At 41.8% G+C, this 13,334-nt stretch overlaps 1 long non-coding RNA gene across 1 annotated transcript in view; it reads left to right on the top strand.

Annotated features, from left to right (window-relative positions):
• The window catches only part of LOC118546571 (uncharacterized), a 112,416-nt gene that overhangs the window by 74,032 nt on the left and 25,050 nt on the right, over window positions 1-13,334 (top strand). Inside the window, exon 4 of the long non-coding RNA XR_013446751.1 lies at window positions 3,779-3,913. This is a non-coding gene — a long non-coding RNA (uncharacterized LOC118546571). The remainder of the gene's footprint in view (window positions 1-3,778; window positions 3,914-13,334) is intronic.

Raw genomic sequence — 13,334 nt, 5'->3', positions numbered from 1 at the left:
ATCTGGAAAGAGTCTGGCCAGGGCTCAGCCGTGAGGGGGAAGAGAAGGAGCCCAGGGTTTATGGTGAGGTGGTTGGGGTTTGGCTCACATAAGGCATACTGTGAGCACAGGAAATCTTTCAACTTCTCTTAAATTTATTTGAAAATAGATACAGAATGCTTTGCTGACCATTCCAGCATCCTGAAAGAATATTTCTGTAGCCATTGTCCCTGTTGTCATCATGGAGATACATTTATTCTCAACTGATGCATGGGGAAGGCTATTTTGGGCACTTTGAAAAGCAGGTTAATAACGTAGAAATGGTTTCTTTTTTTTTTCCCCTAAGAACTTGCAGATTGTGAAAGAGAACAGTTTAAAACTTACTTTATGTAAACAGAAATTATAAAATGTAGCTTCTCACAGGGAAGCCCTGCCTGAACGACCGTGTGATGATCCAGTTGGTTAAAAATATCCCTTAATTGAGTTTAGGTCACTAACTTTGGCCTTGCCCCGCCCCCCCCATGGTAGCCCAAATTTCCAGAATATTCAATACTAAATGCATCTGGATTAATTTGATAATCCAGTTAAGATAAAAATGATGGAGAATTGTCATAAAATTTTCCATCGAGGTTAAATTTTTTTCTCCAGAAAAGCATTACGTTTATAAGATTAAAAACAAATAATTCAAGCTCTAAAAGATACTTTTCCCTACAAAAATACCATTGTGGAATTCTATTTTTTTTTTTTCAAAGCAGAGAGTAACAAAAGCAGGGGGAAGGTAGGAAAGGAACAGAAAAGTGGGTTTAAAAGATAATGTATTGCATTTAAAGAACTCGAATCCCATTACTTTTCATCACTTAACTTTTCAAAGAACACTTTCAGCTTCCTTATTTGCATGTTTCATTGTTTTCCAGCCTTTACACTCTATGCTTAAAATGCAAATGGAATAATATAAGAATAATGAGAAGTAATACTTGGAAATGTTCTGAGAAAATGTTGAAAAAGGGCCTGGTTTCCATCTGATCGAAAGGAGGTGAGACTTGAGAGAGCAGGCAGACTAGATATAATTTTATCTGAAGCTCTAACTAGCAGCACCATTGCTAGCCTTCTTTCTCCTGTGTACTGTTGAAAATTAGTTCATATTTCTCTTTCATGACTCCCTTATTCTTTGTCCACTTCTCTTTTTCTTCACATTTGGTGTCTGTTAATCGGTTAACCTCAATTCAATGAACATTTATTGAGCACTTATTAACTAGTCATAGCCATATCTGGAATGTAGAATAAATAGCTCTTTAATAAGAAAAGCAGGGTTTGGGGCACCTGGGTGGCTTCATCAGTTAAGCCTTCGACTCTTGATTTCAGCTCAGGTCATGACCTCAGGGTTGTGGATTGAAACCTGCACTGGGCTCCGTGCTCAGGGTGGAGTCTGCTTGAGATTCTCTCTCTCCCTCTGCTTCTGCCCCTCCCCCCACTTGTGCACCCCCATGCTCTATCTCTCAAATAAGTAAATAATATCGTAAAAAAAAAAAGAAAAGGAGCGTTTGGCTAAGGGACACAACATGGGGAAACATTTGTCAGCCTCCTCCTCCAACTCCTTTTGATATCTGACTCTCCATTGGATGGGCTAGAAAATCAGATATCTTGGGTTCCAGTCCCGCTCTGCCATTTCCCAAACACGCTACTTACCTTCTCTGAGCCTCACTTTCTTCATCTGTAAAAGGGACTAATAATGCCTTTCTCATTGGAGGCTGTGATAATTGAGATAATACAAATAAGGTGCTTATAGAAATAGCTCAAATGATCTCTGTCCTTTGGTTTGTGATACAACAAAGGAAGTGTAGGATGACCAGCCACCATAGTTTGCCTGAGACTGATGGGTTTCCTGGGACAGCGTTCTGTCAGTTTTAAAATGGAATGGTGCCAGACAAACCTGGATGAAGTGGTCACCCTAAAGATAGAAGAACATATATTCAGTTAGTCTTTTTTTTTTTTTTTTTTAATTTGGTTATTTATTTGAGAGAGAGAGAGCACACAAGCAGCGAGGAGAGGTACAGGGAGGGGAAAAGAATCTCAAGCAGACTCCGAGCTGAGTTCAGAGCCCTACAAGGAGCTCCATCTCACAACCCTGAAATCACGACCTGAGCTGAAATTAAGAGTGGGCTGCTTAACTGACTGAGCCACCCAGGCGCCCCTATATTCAGTTAGTCTTAATCCCAAATCGAATGAATCAAATTACATTCTAGAAGCACAAAGTTATACTGGGGCATAGGGCAAAGCATGGCAAATTCCTTCACAGAGAAGAAGAAAGAGCATTCAATACAGAGGAAACTGAAGAAGCAAAGGCATGGAAGTGAGAAACTGCAGGGCTTGCTTGTGGAAGCCTTACGCAGTCTGGTGGGGGAAGCATAAGAGCATATGACAGGGTGTAGTGAGTTAAAGGTTCAAAAGTGTATGGGATGGCCAGACTATCCAAGGCCTTGAGTGTTAGGCCGAGGACTGTGGATTTGTTCAGAGGTAATGGGGAGATGGCCTTGAAGGGGGATAGAACAGAGGTATGACATATACTTCTCAGACCTTAGTTTAACCCTGCAAGAGAAAGAGCTCATGTGGCCACTTCAAATAGATTAAAATGAACAATTTGTCTATAGCTCTCACCTTGTTATTAAGTAATCACAAATTTTGCATTACATCAAGTATTTAAGATGGCTCTCCTGTGTACTGTTGGCAGACAAAGGGTGCAAAGTCATTTTTGCTACTTTCCACATTCAGACTTTGGGGCATCTTGATTCTCCTTTTCCCATTATCCTCCTTATCTAATCAGTGGCACAATATGTTGGTTTTTGTCTTCACTGCCAAATTTTCTTCCTCTGCATTCACTAGCTCAGGTCCTAATCATGTTCCTCTAGATTCAGGAAACAATCATATGTGGCCCATGTTCCCAGCCTCTCTCTGGATGTAAATATTCATCCTGAATACTGTGCCCAATTAATTTTGTTAAACAACATTTTTGTCATGTCACTCTCTTATTCAAGAACCTATCATGGCTTCCTATTAACACCTGGATCTAGGCCACTTTTGTTAGCCTGCCTTTAAAATTTCTTCATCAATGGGCCTTTCCCTACAACTAAATACTCAGGTTCCCAAGAAACCATTTATGCTATCCACATCCACCTTCTCTTTGTCCTTCTTGTTTTATTTTTAAATTTTTAATTGTGGTAAAATACACATAACACAAAATTTGCCATCTTCAACATTTTTAAGTGTACAGTTCAGTAGTGTTAAATATATTCACATTGTTGTGCAACCACAAATCTCCAGAAAATTTTCATCTCTTTTTGTCTTTAACACCAGGCCTTCCTCACAAATCCAGCCCCTCCATCTGTTTCAAACCGCTTGCCACACATGGAATTGAGTTTCTTTTCTTTCTCTCTTCCTGTTTAAATCCACAGCCAAACTCCAAGAAGAGAAATCCTATGTAAAGTCTATAAAAGAGTAGGTGCTCAATAAATGGTTCAAGTTCAAGTACTATTGTTCTGTTTTGTCTTGGTCTGTAGTTATAGCTTGTATATAGAGAACACGTTGTCATTCACAGGTCTCAGGCACAGAGGTCATCTCAGCTGGTCCTCACCACTGCCCTGTATGGTAGATAAAGTAGATGTTCTTACATGTGGTTTTCAGATGAGGAATCCAAGAATGACTAAGGTATTTGTCCAAGGTGATACAGTTAGTAAGTGACAGACCTGGTAGTAGAATCCAAGTATTCTGGCTCCTAACACAAAGCTATTTCTCCTGTGTCTAGCTGCCTCATTCCTTTGAAGCATATCTGGTCTCCCCAACAAGAGTGAAAGTTCTCCAAGAGAAGGAACTACAAGAATTATCTTCAGCAACCCTAACATATGGCTGAGTCTTGGGCACAAAGATTCTATTTCCTAAGGTATGTATCAGCTTATTGATAATTCACCTCACTGTTACCTATGGTTTCTAAAATACTTAAATCATTTTATATACAGTTCATGTGTTTCCTCACATAACTCAGCAGAAGAGACTTTCAGTTCTCACCTAATTCTTCTAGGTACATGGGAAAACTGTACCTTCCTTGCCTCCCCATCACCCTGGGGAGAGGTCAGATGATGAGTTCTGGCCAACAGGCTGTGAGACGTGGTGCCATGAATCTCTCCAATCTCTTTTCTCCTGCCACCCCCATCATAGAGGGGTACTTGTGTAGCGATAGCAGAATCCCAGGATCTGAGCATCAGGGATGCTATGTTGAGACTTGCAGAATAGCTACCCTGGAGAGTGGCCCAGGTCTGTCATGGACTTTGTGAGATAATCAACTTGTATCATGTTAAAACCCAAAGATTTTAGTTTAGTTTTCTCTTTTGACCTCAGCATAATCTACCCTATTCTGACAGTACAACATGGAAATGTTTAATGGCCAGCCTATTAACATCTCAAACTCTCAGAGTTGCCCTGCAAAAATCATAAGGAATTGTTCTTCTTAATTTATGTTTGGAAAAAAACAAGGGCACAGAGAGGTCAAAGGAATGACCTTGAGCCACTCCTCAGGTCAGTCTCTTAATCCAAGTTGGATCTTTCCCCGCATACTTAAGGACTACTATATAGGAAATATAAATCAGGTGCAGAAAAATGCAGACTAATACTCCAACTCTCTCTGCTTATAGAATAACCTTCTCCAGCCTCAGCTTTCCATCCTGCTTCACAGCTATCTTCCCTTTTCTGTCTGGTTTCCTACTTAACTGCCAGTTGAAGCCTTTACCAGGGCAGGCTATGTTGAAAGAGGCATTATTATTTATCACTGTGTTGCCAGAGTAACACCAGTCTGCACAAAGATGTAGTTGAAGAACTGGCATGTGTACAAAAGATAGTTCTGCTGGTCTTGTGTAGACTTCTCGGTCCCCATAGCCTACCCTTGGCCTGTGTGAGGAAAAGAGAGGGATCAAGCTTGCTGTCTTTCTGAAGAGGAGCATATCTCTAAGAAAGGAGAGAGAGAGAGAGCTTACATAATCTCATAGTAAGTTTCAGTTCAGTGATGGTCGTTACAGTTTTCCCATTGTTTCCACATAAATCCTTTCCTAATCAGATCAGTTCTTATTCATAACTCCAAGTAAAATCCAATTACCAGAGTTTAGGGTCTTCTTTTCATCTTTTTCCCAATTTTGGTTGAAATTTAGACTTTTGTATAACCTTATTTCCCTAAAGTTTTACACACACTCACACACATACACATCCCTCTTACATAATATATAAAACTTTATGCACACAAAGTCTATAATATTTTTTCAAATTTCCTTTTTTTTGAGACTGGTTTTTGGGGGTGTTGGAGGGACAATGATTGAGACATTAAGCCTTGGACCCAGACTAATTTTTCTATATAAATTTGCACGGCCTACTGGGAAGTTACTAATGTTTCTTTGCAGCGTTATAAAGTTGAACAGATTATTCAATTCATATTTTAACCTCACAATTTACAACTATTAGGAAAAAGCTGAGAGGGAGGCTGAAAAGATGTTCCTTGGGGGAATTTTCATTGCTGAAATAAAAGATACCAATAGACTCACAAAAAGTTCCATAAAACAAATGGGAAAAAAATGTTACACTGAAGATACAGATAATTTGGGAAGCTGCAGCCATCTGGTTATGGTCAAAATAGCTGCTTCTGATGTCCTTAGATGGTACAAATTACTGGCAGACCTCAAAAACCAAAACAGGAATCCATTTTGAGATCAGATTCCTTTTGCCTTCAAGACATGTTTATAAAGAAATCAAGATTAGAGGAAACAGAGGAAGAACTGAAGTGTGGAGAGAACATATCACCAAAGGGCTACTTAATTTGGCCAGTGATTAACATGAGCTGCATTTGGATGAGAGGGCAGGTGGATGTTGAACTCCGGGTCGTTCATTTGGCTTTTTCATCTATGATAGCCATCAGTGCCCCCAGGTCCCCAACCCGGGAGCTGTTTGGTGATCTCGTAAGAGCTCTGTTAACCAGTGGCAACCAAGAGGCTTCTGGGATAGGGTAGTGGGCATTAACCAGAGAGGACATCCACTGGTGACTAGCGCACAGCTGCTTCTAAGCACATAGGACTCACTCCTTTGGAGGATCCACCAAAAATGTCGGGGGAGCACTTTGCAGGTTTTGGGCAGAGAACTTCATTTGTAGGAAGTACTAACGTGATTTGAGCATTTAAAGTAAACGTACTCTAAAAAAAATTAAAAGTAAGTGAATTTATAATTCCCAGGTCAACGAAATCTTAGTATACTGGTCTCATTACTGAATTGCCTCCAGCAGCCTATGAGGGGATTGTCCACTGACTCGTCCTCCCTTCAGTCACTGCACAACTAGCTGGGGCAAACCCTCATATGCCCCTTCCAACCCTGTGTTCCCTGGTTGTGTGAGCATGGCACTTTCTTTCCCTTGTTTTTTTTTTTTTTTTTTTTAATATTTTATTTATTTATTTGACAGAGAGAGAGACAGCGAGAGGGAACACAAGCAGGGGGAGTGGCAGAGGGAGAAGCAGGCTTCCCGCTGAGCAGAGAGCCCGATGTGGGGCTCGATCCCAGGACCCTGGGATCATGACCTGAGCCGAAGGCAGCCGCTTAACGACTGAGCCACCCAGGCGCCCACTTTCCCTTGTTTTTAAGCTTAGATAACCTTTCCTTCCCCTCACATCTTCTCTTCTATCTTCCTCCTTATCTCCCTCCCCAATTTCTAGGACTATTCTCTGCTCAGGTCCCTCTTCTGATTTCCTGTTCCAACAATCTGTGAGGTCAGAAACTAAGAAATCAAATAACTTCCTCAAAATACTTGTTTTTCAGTAATGGGGAGGGAAGAATGAGGAAGAGGGGGGTTGATATTCTTGTATGTAAAAAAAGCAATTTGCATACTTTAACTGATAATTTAAGCATGCTATTTATGCAGATTTTAAAAATCATATGAAAACTTTTTTTGAAACCACTTAAAAAATACTTCAGAGTATTTGCATGGAATGTTGAAGAAAACAGCATCTACCTTACGCTGGTTATATGCACATTGTTTTCGACTTGGTCTTTACACTGTTCAAAACACTGAATATCCTTTTTATGTCTTCAGTTGCGATGGGAATTGATGCATAATGTATGTAAATAAAACAATCTTACTCAAACAGTAACTATATGGCATCACAGAAATTCACTTGTGAGGCTCCTGGAGGCCACTTCAAAGACATAGGTATTCATTCTCCAGATAGGCTACAACGGAGCCGAGCCGGAGCCCCATCATTAGAAAACTCCTGGCCTGTGAATTAAGAAGGGTACTTTGCATGTGTCAAGGTTCCCTGAGAGAAAACCAACAGTTGTTTCAAAACGAGTCTTACGTGAAAAATCTCAAGGGCACGCGTTCTGATTTATAGATGTTGATTCAGAGTCAAGCTACTCTGTGTAGCTGGGCTTCTAGGTAAGTAACAGAACTTATCTATAGGTGGTTAATGCTTCTGTTGAGTAATACCCAAGAGGTCAGTCAAAACTGAAATGATTTTTAAACAAATTTGGAGCTGATTTTTGCCTGAAAAATGTGTCTGTATTAGGTAGGATAGGCGAATTGCCATAAGAATAGCCCTGAAAATATATTACGGCTAAGACACCATAGAAGTATATTTCTTGCTTGTATGATGATACTGGGCAAGCGAACAAGCCAGAAGGGTGGCTGTCTTCCATGAAGTCATGTAGGGCCTGGGCCAACGGAGGCTGTGCCATCTTCAGGTGCCTCCAAGTGCACAGCTGGTAAAGGCCAGACTCAGAGGAACACGCCTGGAAGGCTCTCGTGGTGGGCCGGGCCTCGAAGTGGCACGCATCACTTCTGCCCACATTTCACGGCTCCACAGCCATACCTAACTGCAGAGGAGGGTGGAAAATAGGGTTGACCTGTGCTCCCAGGGAGAAGTGGAGAACCTGGGTGTGCGTAGCAGACAGTGGTCTCTACCAGTGTCTGTTTATCCATCGGTGGCTGTTGTGACCTCCAGGAATAGACATACTTCATTCAAGAGAGGGAAATTTGTCAAAAGGTGTAAAAGGAAGCTGTCTTTTCCAAAGCATTCAGGTAAGTGAGACGTCCTCCAAGGAGAAATGTTTATTTAATATACAAAGTTACAAAACATCAGCACTCCATGCTGCCCCAGCTCTGTGTGCCCAGCCCCAAACCCAGCAGGAACCGCATGCTGCCTTCCTTCCCCAGGGCAGCCATTTAATATCCTGAGGCTAATACCCAGTTTTTTTTTTTAACAAAGTCCTTAACAAAGCTTTACTTAATTCAATATAGTATCATTGAAAACGTTTGTTTGAGTATGTATTTTTGTATGTGTGTGTGTGTGTATTTTCCGTCGTTGAGACTAGGGTTTAGACCCAGGGAATGACATAACTCTGAACCCAAGTCACTTGTACTGAAGCTACTCCATTTACAGTCCACTCATTATTAAGATGAACATAATATCCTCCTTTGGACTTTTCTGGCATTTGAAAATGAATAAGCACACCCTGGTTGGATAGGCAGCGGGAGTAAGAGACCTTAAAATAACTTAATGACCTTGTTCATTACTGGCCTTAAATTGTATTTAATCTAAGGGTGGGCCCTTGCTGCTGTGTGACTTGCAGAACCAGTTATGTTTCATATAGAATGACTTTGTTCATCTAAAACCAGAGGTGAAGTCTTTGTCTAGACGAATTAGGTGGGTAAAAGGGCAAAGCAAACAAAACTGCTTTGGAGCCAACTTGATTATGCAGGTTTATGAAGAACGGTGAATACTTTTGATAACTGAAACATTCAGATAAACCCTAAATCTCAGTCTACCCATTGGTTTTAATTACTTCCTCCATGGGTTTGGTACCAGGTGCATCAAGTCAATCACTTTGTTTTTCCTATTTCCCCTGCCCTTGGCACCCTTTCCCCCGCCCGCCCCCCCCCCCCACAACTGTGGGCTTGCTCTTCTAAGGGAGGGTCTAACAATGGGTGCTGGGAAGAAAATGGTAAGACTGGGTAGTCCATAAACTGTGTGAGAGGCCCCAGGCAACTGAGGATTGCCAGCAATTGATCTTTTATCACTGGGTTTATGGCACAAGCCAGGAGAGAGAAATGGGGTATGGGCTCTGAACCCAGACACACCGTGGTGCAAATCTCACCGACACTACTTATCAGCTATGTGATTTCAACGAATTATTTGACTTCTCTGAGCCCTAGCTTCCCCATCAACAGAAGGAGACTGAAATTGTCCCTTTCTCAAAGAGTTGTGGTAAGGATTAAATGAGATCATGTGTGTTATGTTCCTAGTCTGGTGCCTGGCATGCAGTAAGCACTTAATCAGTGTTAGTTACAATTATTATTTAAGAAAAATTCGGATGTCCCTTTCTTCCCTTCACGTTCCACGCTGGTCTCTATTCCTGATAAGAATCAAAGGGGCGCATATTGTTGAAATTCCTCACCCGGGTGCTGTTTTAGTAGTTAATGCAATAGCCCCCAATGCCCTTTATGACCTTAGGGATGAAACAGCTTGGTGGTTCAGAGCAGCTCTTTCTTCTCAGCTCTATTTTGTTCTTGATATAGCTGTTCTATTCACACACCTTGCAATCTGTGAAGTTAAAATTAACCTATTTGCCAACCTGCGTCTCAGTGAGAAACTGAAAAATTACACCTTCTCTACGCACTAGACAGTGTTTTCTAGTGCATCTTTGATGAAGAATATGTTAAAGGAAGAGAAGGCTTAAAGGGAAAAGACTGAGTTCTATCTGCGCTTAGTTTATTCCCTTGGAAGAGTACTCTGCAAATGTCAAAAGCTGGATGGAGAGAACAGGATGTGACATGGAAGTCGCTCAGTTGTGTCTCCACACACGTTTTTGAAATGGGGAATCAAAGTGTGCCAGTGTAACTGTCAGATTTGGGCATATGGAACAATCTAAGGAATCTGACTCTTTCCAGTAACAAGTTTAGCAACTTCCTTTTAAGAGAGAGAGAAAGAAAAACACTCACTGCAGTCACAACCAATGGTTATCTTCAGTCAACAGTTCAAAGGAGTCTACTTTTCCATTCTGTATCTGAGCTATTTCCCTGGCTCCAGGTAGGAGTAGAGCAGCTGACCTGGATGTTGCCGCTCTTTGATCTTAGGGGCCCTGGAGTAACCTGGTAGTCTTCTGCCTCCCTATTATTTCAGAGCCATGATAGGTAGCCAAGGATGGATCTGTTTGCCTTGACCTTGTCCTGGAGGGCAGTTGGGTAATATTATTTGTCTCCGAGATGGCCTGGACCATGGCACCAGGCTGTGTAGATGTATGCCCTTTTATTTCCTGTCTCTTTCAGGGAGCCATTGTGAGTTATGCCTCAGTCCTTTCCGGACTTATTTCCCCGTCTTCCCCCACCTCTCCCCAATAATTCTTAGAGACTCTGAAGTTTCAGGTTCTAGAGACTAAAATCAGTGGGGATGGGGCACAAACTTTGAGGGAGTGGTGTTCAAGGCCCGGGCCCAAGAATTCCTAAGCCATCAGAAAGCTACTTGAGACTAGACCCTTAGAGATATGATAAGAGGAGAGGAAGGGTTAGAAATACCTGCTTCTTGCCTGGCACGGGGAATCCAAAATCAGGGTGAGCAGGTGTCTGTATAGTGGGTAGACTGAGGTATGAGGCATAGCTCTCTGCCCTGAAATATTCTGTTAATATGTATAATTTTACTCCTGGAGACTTATTCTTTGGATCTGGAGATGTTTTAGTTTCTAAAAGGTCTTCGTCTACATCTGTTTGGGAAATAAAATTTTAAAAGTGCTTTCACATATATTAATCGAATCCTTAAAACAACTGTGTGAGTTAAGTACTATTATTATTCCCATTTTACAGATGAGAAACCTGAGGCACAGAGGCACTAGCCACTTTCCCAAGATCCCACAGCTGGGAAGTGGTGGGGCAAGAACTTGAACCCAGGCAGTGTAGCTCCAGAGCCCCAGCTCTTAGCCCCCATGCCTTTCTGTTCTACACTGACAGCATTAATTCTTACTTTGCTAGCTCTAACATCTAACTGCTATCACAGACACTCCAGTCTCCAGCAAAGCTCCCACTGCTCCCACCCTCGATTATTTCTGGGAATTCCCAGAGACTAGTAGGTGTGGATCAGTGGATATCCGTATAACGTATAGTACCTACCAAAACCCTTTCTCCTATTTGGGTGTCCCCTGGATAGTATCTTGCTGCTGCCTCTATATTGCAACAGTTTAACCTAAGAAGTTTATGTTCTTTATAGTCCCCAGTGAGCTCAAACCAGGTGGTGTTCCATATTGAAGGAGTGAGGATTTTCTGCCAATGTGAGACACTGGGGCTTTGAGCAGCACTGTGCTGTGCCCAGCTGTAGAGGACTTCTGGCATGTGGGATTGTCTGCCAGGATCCCTTTACTAAAAATTGCCCCCATCCCCACCGCTTCCCTCCATCCTAGTTAACATAGGAATAAACACCTTAGTATCCTTTCATGTTCCCAGGCCCCCTGGCAGGTCCACCATGGAAAGTGGGCCAATCCCAGCAGTCCTCCTTCTGGACCCAGATAATGGCCCAAGGCTGATTCAAACTGGGCTAATGAGTCCTTTCCTTGGGGGGACCAGTGTCCAGAGAGAGCTTGAGGGCCTCTTTCTAGGGATTAAATCTATAAGATGTAAAACTTAACAACTCTCAAAGGTCATGGATCCTCACATTCAAAGAATATCATTCTGCAGGGGGAGAGGATACCGTGGATGGGCAGAGAGGCAGGAATGAGGAACAGAGTAAAAGCTCAGTGTGCACTTGAGTCCCTGATTCCAGTAATTTCGGAGGTTCAGTAGTATCCCTGCTCTCGCCATGTCTTACTGTTCTTCCTTTCTTGAATTACCATGAACCAGCAAAGTCCCATATTTACTCAAGCTGATTTGAATTGTGTTTTTGTCACTCGCAACTAAAACAAATATAAAAGTCCAGCAGGTGACAGTTTCTGGCTTAAGTATCTTGATATTTATTTGCAACTCTCCCTTGAGCTTTGACAACCAGAGTGGGCCAAATGAGAATTTTCCACCAAAACACTTTCCTAAATTCCATTCTACTCCCCCCCTCCATATTATAATTAGTTCCTTAGACCTAAGGCTGATGATTTTAAAGCTTTCACTTATATATGCAAATACACCTGGGAAAAGAAACACCTTAAACCAATATCAGCTAAAAGCCATTATCTGTAGAGAGACTGGCTGACAGCTAAGAATAAGACTTCTGGGAAATGAAAACTAGTCGGAGAGAGACAGAAATTTGATGTGTAAGTCAGGGAAGTGGAAGAGAATTTGTCAAGGGCAAGCCTTGCTTTCTGGATGTCCTTACTTTAGCAGAGTAAACCCAGGCATTTGTATGTTTGTTGTACTTCTTTTCCTACTGAGAATGTGATTAAATTAAGACAAAATATGTATTTTTTGCTGTACTTGAATAGAGCAAGGGGATTGTTGTTTATTTTATTGTACATACTTTAAGTTTGGGCCTTTTAAAACTTAATATTTAGACACTCCAAATGGGATGCAAATTGGTAATATGTTCTTTTTGAACCAAAGCCTCTGGAACTTTAAAAGAATCAGATTACAATGCTGCAAATCTACCTTCCTCATCACGATTTCACATTCACTGAACTGGGAAAATGGCTGGGGCTAGGAATCCTGTAAATAAGTACCTTTGATTTTCTCCTGGGTTGCTAATCAGCCTGCCTAAAACCAAATCTTTGTCTCTTTCTCTTGAAGACAAATGGAAAAACCAAAGAGAATGTAGCTATCCTGAGTTTTGCTTGCTTGATGCCTCCTCGAAGGCTCTCCCAGCTTCTTGTGTTGTTTAAGGAACATTTATTACTAGAGAGTTTATACACCTGTGCTTCCTGACCCACTCATTTTATACACCTGTGGAATTTTAGATCTGAAAGGGACTTCAGGGACTTCAGGGACTGAGTGGTCCAAATCTTTTCATCGTAGACCTTAGAAAATCGAGCTAGTTTGATCAGGGTCCCAGCCATTTAGAGGTCTTTAACTCCTAGGACAGTGCTCTTTCCAGGTAAAACACAGGATTTTCCAAATTAGATCTGGTGATCATATATCAATGCCAAATTTATGTTCAGTCTCCATTTGTTTCCTTTGCTTACCTTTCATGGCAGAGCTGACAGAACTCATTTTTGCTAATTTTTGATCCCCCTCTAGGTTCAAGGAGCTTGACCTGGGCTCGTAGGACTGGGGGAGGTGGGGAGCCCTGGGTAGGTGGGATTGGCTCACTGATTGCCTGAAGTAGAGCCAAGGGAGCTCCAAAAGCCTGTCCAGATGAGGAGCTGATGTTCAG

Source organism: Halichoerus grypus, chromosome 4, assembly GCF_964656455.1.
Source record: "Halichoerus grypus chromosome 4, mHalGry1.hap1.1, whole genome shotgun sequence".
NCBI lineage: Eukaryota > Metazoa > Chordata > Mammalia > Carnivora > Phocidae > Halichoerus > Halichoerus grypus.
The sequence above is the reverse complement of the archived record's forward strand: the minus strand, read 5'-3'. Positions and strand labels throughout refer to the sequence as shown.